The sequence below is a fragment of the Oryx dammah genome, unplaced genomic scaffold (assembly GCF_014754425.2).
Source record: "Oryx dammah isolate SB20612 unplaced genomic scaffold, SCBI_Odam_1.1 HiC_scaffold_19, whole genome shotgun sequence".
In the NCBI taxonomy this organism is placed as follows: domain Eukaryota; kingdom Metazoa; phylum Chordata; class Mammalia; order Artiodactyla; family Bovidae; genus Oryx; species Oryx dammah.
The window spans coordinates 30,243,616-30,260,350 of NW_024070203.1; the positions used below are offsets into that span (position 1 = coordinate 30,243,616).

Sequence of the window (16,735 nt, forward strand, 5' to 3'; positions counted from 1 at the left end):
TTTCCTCCTGATAATTTCAGGCACTTGAGTTAGAAGGCAGTCTTCTTACTTCAAAAGCTTGAATTAGAATTTGGGCTTTTGTTATTGTTGCTGTTGTTCTCTTAAAAGTATAAAAGTATAGACTCAGATTTCAATTCCCAAGGAAAGGCAAATGATGTATTCTTTAAAAATCTTCTATTTCCAGTTTCCTATTACCCTTGGATGACTTTCTCTCAAATGCCTGATTTCCTTAATTTGAGATTTTACCTTCCCTAAATTGATGCATGAAAAAAAAATTACTGTGAATTACTAGAGGAAGTAAAAGGCTTGTTTAGTTTTTTATCCCTTTGTCCTTTTAAAAAACTTTTAAATATATGATATAGTTGCTAAAGAATTAAAGGTTTAGGGTATGTATTATAGTATTTACAAAGACCCAACAACACTCCTGTTGGACAAGGACATTTTAAATTTGCTCTTGAACAGATTTGGGGGAAGGCAATCGGTGAACCCCTTGAAATTGTATGGACATTTTTGAGCATATATTCACTTTTCTGAGAACAGTTATTTTTTCCCCCCTTAATTATATATAAAAAGAAATTTCCTCTACCTAGAAGACTTTTAACTACCCCCTTTAATAAGAAATACATTAGTTTCCAGAAATTAAGTAAATCTTCAAGATTTTTTTAAAGCTGGAAATATTATTAAGCTTTTCAGGAAAAAGGTGAAATGCCACCCAATATTCAAAGAAGATAAGTTAAACAATGTAGCTATATTTTCACAATTACAACTATTAGCAATTGCTTGTGAGCACTTCCATTTCAAAATCTCCTTAGTCATTACAATTAAGACTATTAAAATATCAAAGGATAGTTAGATTTAGACTTCCCCTCAACTATCTCTTTCTGCTTTTATTGTTTTGTCATGTAAAATATAATCCCTTACTGATGGAGCTGTTTGTATTTAAATTGAGAATAAACAGTTCTGTCCTTTTCTGTAATCTGGGTCAGAAAATGCAAGTAATAAAAATGTCCTTTAGGTTACATGAAACAACTCTGTCCCCCTCTAATCTGAATCCCATATGAGCCAGGGGATAATTCTTAAAATTTAAATAGTCCAATAACATGAAAGCAAAGCTCTCATCTATTTGCTGCTTTAAGATAAAGTTTTAAAATATAAGGTTTTCTCTTTTTTTTCTTTTTCAATAATTCATTCAGATGGTTGTATTTGGATATTGTGACGCCAATCAAATCATAGTCATTCGTCTCAGATACTTTTGAATAATCTTTTAGACTAAGCCACATAATAGTTTAAAGCTAGTTTCCTTATCCATGGAAAGGGATAGTGAAAGAAGATTATAAAGAGAATATCTGATGAGGAAAGGGAGTTTTGTTTCTTTTCTTTCTTTTGGGTAATCTTTAATGCACAGCTTTAATAATACTCAAAATCTAATTTAAAATTATCAACAACTGAAAAATTATTATTCTGCCTGATACAGTGAGATCTCCAAAAACTACAATGAGATTTAAAGCATCCTCTTCTATATATTAGTGAATTAATCTGTTCATTCTGATTTCCTGGGTGTCTAATAGATGCTTCAATATCTCCCTGTACCCACAAGTGAAAAACCTGGTCTTACCTTCAAAATTTCATCTGAATTAATCCTGGAGCCTCAAGAGTTCAGCCTTGGAATTAACATTAAAAATATGCAGTCCAATTTCAATGAACTACTGGAAACCTTCATATTATCTAAACTGGGAACTATTAATAGAAAACTAAATTCCTGATGGGCTTCCCAGGTGGCTCAGATGGTAAAGTTCTATCTCTGGGTCGGAAAGATCCCCTGGAGATGGGAATGGCTACCCACTCCAGTATTCTTGCCTGGAGAATTCCATGGACAGAGGAGCTCATTGGGCTATAGTCCATGGGGTCACAGGACAGACTGAGTGACTAACACTTTCACTAAATTCCTGAACAATCTTTTTCTATCTTTGCACAATACAGAATCTTACAAAATACTACCTTTTATGAGGCTGAGACATATTGTTTTAATTCCCTTTGGCTCATAGAGAATATGCTAAGACTCATATGTATATGCCAGCATTGTGAAAGCTTTCCATGGCTGTTAGGTTCTCTGAATCCTTCCTGTTCTCTGAAATATCATTCTGAGCATTGCTGTTTCCTATAGGCATGCTTCATATGACAGAATTACTATTAATATTTCTCTTCCTGTTGCAGGAAAGAGGACCTTTTCCAGGGCCTGAAAGTGGGCTCTTGTCTAACACTCAGAAATGAATTGTCCAAGGAGACACATGTGCTGACAAACAAGAGAGTTTATTGGAAATGGCACCTGGGTGGTGAGCAGTAGAGTGAGGAAACCCAGGAGAACTGCTCTCCCAGTCTTGGATTTTATGGTGATAGGACTAGTTTCTAGCCAATCATTCTGACTCAGAGTCCCTCTTGGTGGTGCCAAGATGGATGCCAGTGAGGATTCTGGGAGGCGGTCGGACATGTGGTGTCTCCTTTTGGTCTTTTCTGAACTCTTCCAGTTGGTGGTAGTTTATCAGTTCCGTGTTCCTTACCAGGACCTCCTGTCATAAAACAACATACACAAATGGTTTCTAAGGTGCCTGGCCAGGGTGGGCCAGTTCCAGTCAATGTGCTTTGCCTAATATTCCCACTGGTAGATCTCTCCTCAATGTGAAAATTTATTTATATTCTTAAAATGAAACAGACAGATTTATATACTGCTATATTTGCTATGCTTACTGTAAGCTGGCATTTTCCAAAGTGTAATCTGAAGATGCTTGGGTACCCCAAGACCCTTTCAGAGGACCATCAAGATCAACACTATTTTTAAAATAAGACTAAGAAATTATCTGCATCTTTCACTACATTGACACTTACACTGATGGTGCAAAAATAATGGTGAATAAAGCTGCTTATACCTTAGCATGAATCAAGGCAGTGGCATTAAACCATACTCTCAGTCCCACCAGTTTTTGTATTCTTTTCCCCCACACAGGAAAAAAAGAAAAAAAAAATTTAAGAAAGTTCTTGAGGGACTTTCCTGGTGGTCTAGTGGTTGCTACTTCACATTTCAATGCAGGGCATGTTCCCTGGTTGGGGAGCTAAGATCTCTCATGCCTTATAGCCAAAAATCCAAAACATAAAACAGAAGCAAAAATGCAGCAAATTCAATGAAGACTTAAAAAATGGTCCACATCCAAAAAAAAAAAAAAAAACTTTAAGAAAGTTCTTGATAAAACAGTAAAAAAATTATTCATTTTATTAAATGTCAGTCTTTGAGGGTATGTCTTTTTAGCATTCTTGGTGAAGAAACACCAAGCTACCATGTTTGTCTGGTGAAAAAGCTGTGATTGAGCTGTGAGCTGAGAGGGTCACGTTTATCCTGGCATACCATTTTCACCTGAAAGAATAATTCACAAGCAAACTATTATTCAGACTTGGGTGTTTTGGAAGATATTTAATTTTTTTGAAAAATAAGTGAACTTGCCACTGTGATGATAATGATTGACATTATTTGATGCTAGCGAAAATATATGAGCTTTTGAAAGAATATTAGAATTTCAGTAAACTTTATTTGCCACCATGACCATGATAGCTTCCCAATAGTGGAAGACTTTTTGGAGAAGGTTGGTGGTGATTCAATGGTTATGATTTTTAAAATATGGAATAATGAAATATACCAACAGTTGGGAAATTTATATAATTTAGTGAGCTGATATTTTATAAATGACTGATACATGATATCACAAATTCATTAACGGTTGTAAAAGATGCATTTACGGTGTAAGATAAACCAGCAGATTTTAATTTGACAGGGTACACAAAGTTCATTCCTGTTGTTTCAGATTCAACATTGCCATTTACCTTTATTTAAAACATTTTTTTTTTTTTTTGGTTCCTCTAGGTCTTTGTTGAGGCTCAGGCTTTCTCTAGTTGCAGCCTGGGGGCTTCTTTTGTTATGGAGCATGAGCTCTAAGGCTTGAAGGCTAAACAGTTGCCATTTGCAGGCTCTCAAGTTGAGACATAATTGCCCTGAGGCATGTGGGATCCAGTGTGTCCCCTGCATTGGAAAGTGGTCGGGCTTCCCTGCTTGCTCAGTGGTTCAAGAATCTGCCTGCAATACAGAAGACCTGGGTTTGATCCCTGGGTTCAGAAGATTCCCTGGAGAAGGGAATGGCTACCCACTCCATATTCTTGCCTGGGAAATCCCATGGACAGAGGAGCCTGATGGGCTACAGTCCATAGGGTCGCAAAGAGTCAGACATGACTGAGTAACAGGTACACTTTCTTAACCACAGGACCGCCAGGGCAGTCCTTGCAATTTACTTTTAAAAAATTACTCTTTGAAGTTTTGACTTAGCATCAAAGAACAACAACAACAAAAAAGCTACACACAAAAAAAAGCTTCTGAAAAAAGCTATTAAAATACTCCATTTCCCAATTACACGTCTGTTTGAAGCCAGAGTTTTAAAATGTCAATCGTTAATTCAAGTAACAGTTGAATGATGAAAATCCTTTTTCTTTTTCCATTAAACTGGATAGTAGAGAACTGAAAAGATGGACTACAACACCACATTTCACAAAAATATGTTATTAAGTTGACTAGTCATTGTGTGTAGTACTTTAAATGAATTAATATTTTTAAAACTCTTTCAGTCAGCTTTTCTTTTTTAAAATTTATTTTATTCAAGTATAGTTGATCTACAATGTTGTGTCAGGTTTTATTCCTAACATGCTAAATATTGGTGCCTATAACCCACATAGACATGTTTGTTGAAGTCCTCAATAATTTTAAGAGTATACAGAGATCCTTTACCCCAAAATGTTTGAGATTCTCTTATGCAGAGAATTATGAAGGTAGTCAATCCTTTTTCTGGGGAATTCCCTGGTGGTCCCCTGGTTAGGACTCTGTGCTTTCACTGCCAAGGGCATGGGCTCAATCCCTGGTCGAGGAACTAAGATCCTGCAAGAACTTCATGGTCAGTCAGGTCAGTTGCTCAGTTGTGTCCAGCTCTTTGTGACCCCATTTACTGCAACACACCAGGCTTCCCTGTTGATCACCAACTCCCAAAGCTTACTCAAATTTCATCCTCTGTCATCCCCTGCTCTTCTGGCCTTCAATCTTTCCCAGAATCAGGGTCTTTTCCAATGAGTCAGTTCTTCACATCAAGTAACCAAAGTAATGGAGTTTCAGCTTCAGCATCAGTTCTTCCAGTGGATATACAGGAGTGATTTCCTTTAGGTTTAACTGGCTAGATCTCCTTGCAGTCCAAGGGACTCTCAAGAGCCTTCTCCAACACCACAGTTCAAAAGCATCAATTCTTCGGCACTCAGCTTTCTTCACAGTCCAACTCTCACATCTATACATGACTACTGGAAAAATCAGAGCCTTGACTAGACGGACCTTTGTTGGCAAAGTAATGTCTCTGCTTTTGAATATGCTGTCTAGGTTGGTCATAGCTTTTCTTCCAAGCAACAAGTGTCTTTTAATTTCATGGCTGCAGTCACCATCTGCAGTGATTTTGGAGCCCAAGAATATAAAGTCTCTCATTGTTTTCATTGTTTCCCCATCTATTTGCCATGAAGTGATGGGACTGGATGCCATAATCTTAGTTTTCTGAATGTCAAGTTTTAAGCCAACTTTTTCACTCTCCTCTTTCACTTTCATCAAGAGGCTCTTTAGTTCTTTGCTTTCTGCCATAAGGGTGGTATCATCTGCATCTGAGGTTATTGATATTTCTCCCAGCAGTCTTGATTCCAGCTTGTGCTTCATCCAGCCTGGCATTTCACATGATGTTTTCTGCATATAAGTTAAATAAGCAGGGTTAAAATATACAGCCTTGACCTACTCCTCTCCTGATTTGGAACCAGTTCTGTTGTTTCATGTCCAGTTCTAACTGTTGCTTCTTGACCTGCATACAGATTTCTCTCCATGGTAGAATTTCACCTCACTTCATGGAAGAGTTTAAAAAAAAAAAAAAACCCTTGTTATGGAAACTTTGTCTCTCAGACATATAAACACTTACTTTGTGTTGTGAGAGGGAGGAGATCAGTAACAACTCACTGACTCCAGTAAATCTGCTTCTGAAGTTTTTTGCTACATTATCTTGCATAGTTGAAAATGTAATAGATATAGGTTGTATGAAGCTGGCTTTAGAATATCAAAACCTGAAAACATCTGTCACTTTCTGGTCCAAACAGCTTATGTTTAAAATAGAAAGCTAAACTTTAAATTAATTATCAAATGTTATTCAGTTGGCCAGGATGAGATGGATGGATGGATGGCTTCACTCACTCGACGGAAATAGGCTTGAGCAAACACTGGGAAATACTGAAGGACAGAGAAGCCTGGCGTACTGCAGTCTTTGGGGTGGCAAACAGTTGGACACATCTGAGTGACTTAACAACAACAACAGCTTGTTTGTGAACTGGACTTCATGTCTTTTAATTTGTTGCTTATGAATCAGTATTAGTTGGCTAGTAGCTGTAATTCAGGCCTAGGACTCAGAAAGGAATTTCAGTTAAATGTGAAGGTTTGGGGTATATCTAGGGACACCCAGAGGAATTTAATTTATGAGTCAGTGATGGGACAGAAGAAAGCTGAAGTAGGTCCAATCAGTGAGCATAGGATAAAACTTTAGTTAATGCTTATCAAGAATAGAAATGCTTATAAAGAATAGAAAGCAAGAAGAAGGGCACTAAAGTTTGTTTTTTTAAAAAAATATCCAGATTGGTTATATTAAGAATCATTGGGTTACATTCAGAAGCTCTATCTAAAGGAGAGGTAACACATTAATCTTCTAACATTGGATTGGCCAAAAAGTTCAAGTTTTTCCCTAACATCGTGCAGAAAAATCTGAACAAATCTTTTGGCCAAGCCAATATAACTTAATACATTCTATCTTCATAACCCTGTAATGTAGGTATTTTCTCCACTGATCAGCTAGGTAATAAAGGTCTAAAGAGGTGAAATATGATTCCAGGATTATACAAATGGATCCTATATCATGTAATCTTGCATCAAAAGTGGGATTTGTGAGGTCTTTCTTATTCTGAATCCCCTAAGAAAGTCTGTCAGTTAACAATATTCTGCCTTCAAGGAGCTTTCTCCTCTGACTTTAAATTGTGCTATTCTTTTCCCTCTCTTTTTTGGGGGAGTGTTGTTAGGCTCGGGGGAGACTGATAGAAATGCATGGATGTATAATTAGCTTTTATATCCATCTAGTGTTAGGAGACATTTTACTTTTGCTTTATGAATCATGAATTACAAGTAGAAGGGGACAAATAACAAGTGTATTTTTGTTTAAGAAACTCAATTTTACTAAATGCTCTCATTGCTCGAACTCTTAGCACAGAAAAAAACTAAATGCTACCAAGGAATAATCAACAACACTGTGTTATATATAATATTCATGGAAATTTAGAGCTGAGGTTGTGTTCCTGTGGGGTTCTACAGCTAGATACTTGACATCCCGCAATTTCCACCCTACTCCTAAGTCCGTTTAATTCACGTTATGTGTAAGAATACTTAGGTTAGATAATATATTTTCAATCATAACTCAGCATTTAAAAACAACCATACAACTACAAATCACTAATTCTTATTCAGTGAGATGAAACTGGGCTCTGAAATTTAAGCCAGTTTCTCACGAGTTGACCACCTAAGACAGAAGGCTGCAAAGTTTGCAGGAGAAAATTAGAAAGTGGGTTTCCCCGGCGCGTTGTAGAGTCATCAGGCCAAGGTAATACTTGCCAGAGGTGTGACCGCTGTGTGTGTGAGGGGATAGGCGGAAATGCGTAGTACTTTGCAAGTCGGCCCCTGGGGACTGGGTTGGCTGACACCAGGTACGGCAGTAAAATTCTTGACCTCTATTCACAGCATTCTCCCCCCACCCCGCCCACCACCACCACATCCTGCGGGACGTGTTGAAAAAGCATCGCTCCCAGGTTACTGACTTCTCCGATTTGACTTGTTCGTTATTATACAAGATACGTGATAAGGAGCAATAACCTAGCTTTCAAGGCCTAGTCGGGTTCGAAGTAAGTCCACATCTCAGATGAACGTTGGAAGGAAAAAGAAATCTCTTTTATCCTATAATAACCGGCGAAATCTCCCCAAACCGAAATAGTTAAATTGTAAACTCACTTTCATTTTTTCCTAAACAGTGCCACCTACTGTCCATTTGAAGTCATCGGGAGGCTTTTGACGAGGACCAAAAAGAAATAAAGAAAGGGGGAAAAGGAAAGGACAAAATTAACCCCCAGCCTTGGGGCCTTGGAAGAAAGATGCGAATAGGCCATCACGAAGCAAAAATAAGTATTTTGACTTGTTATCTTCTTAAAAGTCTCTCAAGAAGCAAAAGCCACTTACGCAGCTTCCTTAGACACGGCCCTTTTTTTTTTTTTTAGCGCGCTATTCTGGAGTTCTCTAGAGGACGACTTTTATTTTGTTATATTTTATTTATAATGCTCGCTGCTGGCGTATTTTAATGTTAGGGGATCAGGTTAAAGAAAAAACATAATTATTTTTCTACTCTTTCGCCTACCCAAGGCGAAACTTCTATGTAAAGGAGAGTTTTGACACTTGACATCAGTTCAGAAACTTTTGAGTTGGAGGGAAGAAAGGGTTAACCAGTGGGAGACCAGTCACTGATTTTTTAGAGTTTCAGCCGGCTTTCGGAGGCTCCAGGTGTACACACACACACACACACACACACACACACACCCCAGCTCTCCCTTCCCAGGGCCGTTACTTAGCCTAAGGGCACCGTTTGGTCTTAAAGCAAATTACTTAAACAGATCTGGCAGTGCATCGCGAAGTGGGAATCCCTGTAAGTCAGAAGAGTCAGGGATGTCTACGCAGCCTGGCCTCCCTGCTCCTCCGCTGGAGGAAAGGAGGGACTCAGGTGGTGGGTCGCCTGTGTGCACAGCATTGCTCTGCACACGTTTGCAATCAAGTTAATTGAATTCATTGGCGTTTAGAACCGGCCTCTAGCTCAGAGAGAGCTTTGAATGGCCAATTTCTCTCGCCCTCTCCCCCTCCCCGCCTCCCGCCCGCCCGCCCGCGCTCCCAGTTCCCTCCCCTCCGGTTTCCCAGTCCGCACCTCCCTTCTCCACTCCCCTCACCCCTATTCCCTCCTCCGCCCTATTAAAACACCCACCAGCTCACTTGTTAAGACCCCCTTAAGTTGGAGGAGGCAGAAAGGCAACAACCGCGAGGAAGGAGAAGTCAAGACGTCTGGAAAGAATTACCCAGTCCTGGCTTCCAGCAGCCCATTGAACCAGGGACTTGAACCAGCCCCAGCCAAAGACATTCTCCTGATTCTACGCTTCCTGGGTTCTGCTGACTTTTCACCAGGCTTTTTTTTTTTTTTTCTCTTTAATACAAAAAGAGAGCAGAGACTTTCCGATATTAGGGGGAAGGAACTAGAGCATAAAATAAAATAAAGTTAATTTATTTTCAAAGCACAGATAACATTTTCTTTTAAGAGTTAGAAGACTGAAGTGCAACGGAAATATTAAAAAATACTAGTGATTTTATTTTAAGTAGGGGAGACCTAAACATTTGAGACTCCCCTATCCTTTTTAAATGTTGTTTTTAAATTTTTTATTTTTCTTGGCCGGTCGTCTCAAATTCATCTGATCTCCTATTACCTCAATTTTGGAAACTGCCCGCCACCGACCCTTCAGGACCACACAGACAGGCTGAGGACAACTTTATGACCAAGAGCTGAACAAGGTACGTTACACTGGCGCGATTCGGTGAACGGTGAGGGTCCTCGAATAGGCCAGGGAGAGGGAAGTCATTACCCCACGTTAAGAGTTAAACCCAATTTTAAGTCAGTGATCGACAGAAAAGTTTGAGGTCTGAACATTTCCAACAGGCTGCAAATCAGGGGATATTTCGGGTCCCTTGCAAGCTTAGTAACCTATCTCGGGGCTTGTCCCATCTCTGTGGCGCTCGCCAGAAATCTGCTGCCTTTATGGGAACACAGGTAACCTCTTTGCCTGGGAAAGGCTGCACTTCCCGGGATGTACTTTTCCATTCCACATCTTCCGGAGCTGCCGAGGGGCTCCCGAGCTAGGAAACAAGCATCTCCACTGTGTAAGGAAAATACATTCCCCACTGCCGCCCCCTTCCCCCTTCCATTCTCATCACCTCTCCCTTTTTTCCCACACTCTGTGTGGGGAGAAAAGCCCTGAACAGCCTAGCGCGTTTTCCTTCTAAGTGGGAAGGGAGCCTGTTTCTTGGAATGCAAAGGGTTAAAGCGATCGCGGGTCCCAGTTCTGGCCCCAGGGAGGGAGGGTCCTTCGCCACCTCCGCGCGGCTACCGGCCTCGCTCGGCCACTCCCCTTTTTTCCCCCTACACCCCCTCCCACCTCTTTGCACTCTCTGCACCCCATTTAAGTGTCAGAGTGGGTCTATCTGGGCTCAGCCCGGCTCCGGAAGCCTCACTACGGCCAGGGGTCCCCGACCCAGGCAGTGGCACTGGGAGACCCGAGCGGGAGGAGAGCGCGCATCCATACAGTCGGCCGCCGAGCTCCCCGGGGGCAGGGCGTGCATGGGGACCGTGTGTGGCGCGCAGGCAGCTGCATCGTCCCGGGAGCCAATTCCGACGTGGCATCGGGCACGCTGGCGCCTCTTTCCGCAGCTGCAGCGGGGGGCACAGTCGGGTGGGGGCTTTGGGGTGCCGTGCCCAGCGCCCAGCCCCGGGCTGGGGATTGGGGGTCCACTGGGAGCCGGGGGTGAAGATGGGAGGCGAGCCAGAGGCTAGGTTGGGATGGGTAATCAACACCTTGGGCGGAATTCGTCAAGCTGGTTCCCGCCCAGCGTGAGCGAGGGCTACAAAATGGGTCCCTGTGAACAGGAGGGCGGGTCTGAAAGGAGGGTCTGTGTGAGGGCGAGGACTGGGAGGCGAGAGGCTGTTCCTCTGGCCCAGGATACGCAGCCGAGGGGAAATGGCTCTGAAGGGATAATTAAGTCTGGAAAGAGGGCCTGAGAGCTGAGAGGCGGTGCCTGGAGAGGAGGGTTTACAAGACCCGGGTCCTATTACACAGGCTTAGGTGCCAGCTTCCCGCGGCCACTCCCTCCATCCCCCAAACGGGCCGCGCTAAGTACTTGGAAGTCACCAACCCCACGCGCCTCGGGCCCCAGCGAGCTGCTGCAGCCCTGCTCCCAGGAGGTGGGTGTAGGAGCTCTGCCGGCTCCTCCCAGCCGGGTTCCTCACCCTTGGGGACCACTGCTGCCTGGTGTCTCCCGAACAGCTGCCCAGAAAGGCTGCACTTCTACAACCCACGTGGCTGGCCTGGGATTGCCTTTGACGTCACACCCAGGGGGGAGGTGTGACGCAATAGAGCGGGAAGCTCCGATTGGCTACCGGGGGCTTTCCCAACTGGCGGTCTGAGTATATATAGACTTTCAACTCGGCCTGAGAGCAAAGCCAAGCAAGTTGGTTGTTGAGCTTTGCTGGGAAAGGGAGGCGACAGATAAGAACAACTTCAATGTCCACTGTAGATTTCAAGGTTCTTTCCGGCAGATTTCTCTTTTCAGTTGAAGACATATGATAATGTACCTTTGAAAGTTTAAGAAGGATTATGATTTTTTAAAGGTCATTTTAACAAAATATTTTGGGGGTCAGCACACATTCAAACATGCCAATGATGAAAGGCTAAAAGTTAAAATGTATATTTGTGTAGAATTGGGTAGAATAAATAGTTATGCCCATAAAACTGTTTGTAGATACAATTGAAAATGTTATAGAATATGTTTGAAAAGAACTCCTAAATTCTAAACTTTGTCCTTTCATTCCAATATGCACAAGTTGAATCATTAAACTGGTTTTCACTGCATTTTTCCAAAGGCTAAATTAAATAAGATTGTTCTGAGTACCGAAATACTGTTTTTAAAATGCTTACTATATTCCAGCGGAGGTTTTCCAAACATTTTGGCTATTCTTTTAAATTTTCAATAGTTTGACTCTTTAAAGTAAGAATTTTAGTATATATATTATGTTGTGAATGAAGCAATATTGGGACTAATGATTCAAAATTCTAAGACATTTCTGGATTATAGCACTATAATGAAGATATAATTTCTCCTCTTTTCTTTTTATCTATATAATAGCTGAGCTGGGTGAATAGAAAAACTTTTTGTAGAAGTGTGTCAAATGTACATTACGGAGTTACTTGTACTGTACCTAGAACTGGATCCTTTGTTTTCAGAGAAAGCTATGGCAACTGTAAGAAGAATTCAAGGTCTTAAATCAGTGACTAGTACCAAATCTGAATGCCACTCTCCTCCAAACAAAGATGGTGTTTAGTCACCTACCTTCTTGGAAAACAAGAATTGTGCAATGAATGGGTAACAGACTTACTAGAAAGTAAGGCATATCGAAACTAATCATTGTTGTAAAGTCTGTAGAATAGTCCCACAATATTGAATTTCAAATTTTTTTTTCACACATGGATTCCTTACCAACTGAGATTGTTTTAAGAAATATTTCTTGAATTGTTAAATTCATACCTTCCACTGATTCATTTATTTTCTATGAGGAAAGGCCTTATTTATGGATCACTGGGAGAGACCGTTTAGCAAAGTTTTATTACACAGTTGTATTTTTAATCTAAGAACAAGTAGCATATTATTAACTTCTTGGCTTTTATATAATGTGGGAGCTATAAGTTAATGTAATTGGAGAATAGAGCATAAGCCCCACAGTCCTTTTACAGGTTCTGTTTTTACCCATGTTCATCCAGGCTGTGCTCCACTAACAGGCTGTAAGGATAGAACCTGTGGCAGCTTGTATGACACTGAATGGGGGGACAGCTCCCTGCAGAAAAATCAGTTTCATCACCCCCAACTTGGTTTTAATCCTTTCCTCTGTAGCAGCAGTCTGCATAGACTAAGTATTATCCCACTGCATATATCTTAAATTCAATAATATTTCGAATGTTATCTATGTGGAGTTCATATACTGCTGTGTTCACAACCTAGAAAAATGTCATTGAGTCAAAGTAAATATAACTTCACACTCTTAAATTTTTCTTCAACTTAAATGTAAAATATTTAAATATGAATGTCTCTTAGAAGCACACAACTGTACTGCAATTTATTTTAAAAATGAACAAGATGTAGCACACATCTAAATGGAATGCATCATAGGAAAAGCATAGTCAAAGAAGTTTTTAAATAACCACAGTGTAAGGTAAAATGCAGTCTGGCCCGTAAAAAAGTAAAATAATAGCTACTATTTATCACCTGTTTAATATGTATCAAGCATCGAGGTAGATACTTGATATGAATTGTATCTAGTGCCCTGCCATGCCCCCCAACAAGAAAATTTTATGGGAAAAAAACTTTGCCTCAGAAAAGTAAAGTAACCCACTCAAAATCACAGGGTTACTAAAGAGAGTGAATGGAATTTAATCCAAGATTTCTTGACTATAACACCCTTAAGCTGGACTATGCTACAGTTGGACTAGTAAAGTTTTGTGAGGGTTCAAACTGAGGAGAAATCACATCTGATCGAGAAAGATCAGGAAAGATTGCATGTAAGGATTTGACACTGGTATATATGGCCACATAGGAGTGAGGATTTCATGTCAGGTCTTTGTGTAATTTCCCCCCTTTGCCACAGTGAATTTTAGGATGAAGCTTGCTGCTGCTGCTGCTGCTAAGTCGCTTCAGTCATATCCGACCCCATCCCTAGGATTCTCCAGGCAAGAACACTGGAGTGGGGTGCCATTTCCTTCTCTAATGCAGGAAAGTGAAAAGTGAAAGTGAAGTCGCTCAGTCGTGTCCAACTCATAACGACCCCATGGACTGTAGCCCACCACGCTCCTCCATCCATGGGATTTTCCAGGCAAGAGTACTGGAGTGGGGTGCCATTGCCTATTCGGGAACAAATAGACAATTGGGAGAATGGGCATCTTAGGAAGCCATTGATCAACATGGTACAAAAGCAGAGAAATCTGAAACCTAAAGTTCTGGATCCAGAGACAACTCAGATGACAAGGTCTTTGAAAGGTGTTTTGCTAAACCCCTGCAGAATTAGCTCCAGGGTCTCTGCTAGAAGAAGTGCAGTGGTACTGGAAAAGACAAAGGTCAACTTCAAAACCAGAGAAGAAGAGCAGGTCAGAAGGGGAGAAGGAAGGGGTGGGTCAGGTGCTCCAATGTGAAGACTCCTGGGAGGCGTCATCTGGGTACTTCTCTTAGGATTTCTAGCTGAGGACAGTAGGAGAGGCAATGCACCTGAGGGATGTGTATCTGTCCAAATGAAGTCGTGAAAGTTTTCTTAGACTTTAACCTAATGATTACCAAACTTTGTTGCAATTAGTGTTACTTAAGGAGATTTAGAAACTCCTGACACCCTTGTAGCACCCCATGCCAATTAACTCAGAATGTTGCGGGAGCCACACTTCTGTAATTTTTACAGATTCCCTGGGAATTGGATATACATCAATATTTGGGAACCACTGCTTTTTAGCCTTTTGTTGACCATCCTTTCTAATCCACCATTTGCAGGCAAACGGCCAAAGGCAGAATATGTCTTGTTACAAAGAAATACATTTCCAGATGTCTTGCTAGTGTCACCTACCTAAGTTAGTATTTCTAACTCTAATCATTCTACATATGACTTGATCTATTTCTTCCTCCTCCCACATTAAAGAGTAAGGAAAACCTATGTTCTAAAACCTTTTCTGCTATTAGATGTGACCTTGAGTCATGCATTCACTAACCATATTAAAAAATATATCTCCTCTTGTCCTTTGTGCTTCTGTGTGTTTAAATATCAGCTGTAAGTGAAGGGACATTGACCTGGTCTGTCTTTATTATATTTTGGACTATAATGATGCATCCTTTGTGTCAGTCCCTGAGGTCAGTCTATTTCCCTCAGTAAAGCTGGTTCTAAATGTGCCTTATAACCCTTTGTATTGAGATCCTAAGCAAAACTCAATACTTTGTAGAAATAGAAAGTGCAAGTCACTTTACAATTTGAATTATGTTCCTATATGTTAAGATACTAATGCCATTAATATTCCATTGACTCTATAATAAATATACATATTCCTTACCAGTAATCCTGCAAAAAATTATCATTCCCATCTTGCAGATGAGGAAATGAGGCTCAGAAAGTAGAGACCAAAAGGAATTTACACTTAATATTCATCCTTGTTCAGGTGACTATGTTGAGGAGACTACCTACAGTGCAACCTATATCCATCCTTCTAGACACTCAGCTGTGGGCAGCTGTGGGTTAAAATCATTAAAATGAATAAAGTTATCTATACCACTAAACATTTTTAAGTTCAGAGGTATCAATTGTCCAAGGACACATGGCTCATTCATAGAACCCTCAAGTGGTTTGTTGAATAGCTAATACGAGGCAGAGGGAGCTTGGACTTGAATCCATTTCTTCCCTGTCCTGCTATCCTTTCCACTATGTCAAAATTATCCCTTGTTAAGTAACAAACAACAACTTAAAGGGACGGAGAGTCAGGCTGTGTAGGTGATTACTAGTAGGGTAGTAACCCACAGAGAGCTAACAGCACTGAGCTCTAACTTGATAGTTTCCTTTCAGGTATTGAAATGAGATCCATCTTTTAATCTCATAATTAGGTGAAGTCACTATGATTAGCTCCATTTTAAAGATGAAGAAGTGTTTCCCAGCTGGTGCTGGTGGTAGAGAACTCACCTGCCAATTACAGGAGATGTAAGACGTGGATTTGATCCCTGGGTTGGGAAGATGCCCTGGACAAGCTAATGGCAACCCACTCCAATATTCTTACTGGAAATTCCTATGCACAGAGGAACCTGGCAGGTTATAGCCCATAGGCTGCAAAGAGTGAGACACAACTGAAGCTACTTAGTATAGATGAAGAAAGTGAAGATGACAAGTATTATGTAACTTGTTCAAGGCTACCCAACCTTTAAAAGAAACCACTGAAAAATAGTTGGGAGTCTATTCCAACTCAGTGTGATTCCAAAGGCCAATGTATATGGGTGTGCACACTCAAACACACACAAATGCATATACTCATTCACGATCATTAGCATCAAGACACAAAGCAGTGTGTAGATTAATGGACAATAAATATTGTAAGACTACTTACAATAGAGGTTAAGTGGAAAACTACTTATAGTTCAAATGGAAAAAAGATGACCTCATTATCCCTTATACCCCAAACTTGACCCCCAAATTCATCAGCTTGCTCAGACTGCAATTTACAACTTCAGGATCATTTGCCTTTTCTAACTTTTTTATCCAGAGGTCTTCTAGAGCTGGTTGGATACTCCCCGCCCCTGCCTCCCAACCTTTAAATAGCTGGGCAAGAAATTACAGAACTGGTTTTAAAAGAGTGAAAAATCTGCTGGATGAAGGATACCCTGAGGGCTCAGCATATTCACTGCCTCTGCAGCAAAGACAGAGTAAGGCCCTGTGCTCTGTCAGGCTACACTGACTACTTGAGACTAAATGAATATTCACTTATTTAAAATGTATTTATTGAGTGCATACCTTGTTTTATGGGCTTCTAAGAGCTTCCCTGGTAGTTCAGACAGTAAAGAATCAGCCTGTAATTCAGGAGACCTGCATTCAATCCCTGGGTTGGAAAGATCCCCCGGAGAAGGGAATGGCAACCCACTCCAGTATTCTTGCCTGGAGAATTCTATGGACAGAGGAGCCTGGCAGGCTACAGTTCATAGGGTCGCAAAGACACAACTGAGCAA

At 40.8% G+C, this 16,735-nt stretch overlaps 1 protein-coding gene across 1 annotated transcript in view; it reads left to right on the top strand.

Moving 5' to 3' along the window:
- Window positions 1-8,401: 8,401 nt before the first annotated feature.
- The window catches only part of HAS2 (hyaluronan synthase 2), a 33,513-nt gene continuing 25,179 nt past the window's right edge, over window positions 8,402-16,735 (top strand). The window contains exon 1 of the mRNA XM_040261889.1: window positions 8,402-9,745. The gene's annotated coding sequence lies outside the window, so the exon portion shown is untranslated. The remainder of the gene's footprint in view (window positions 9,746-16,735) is intronic.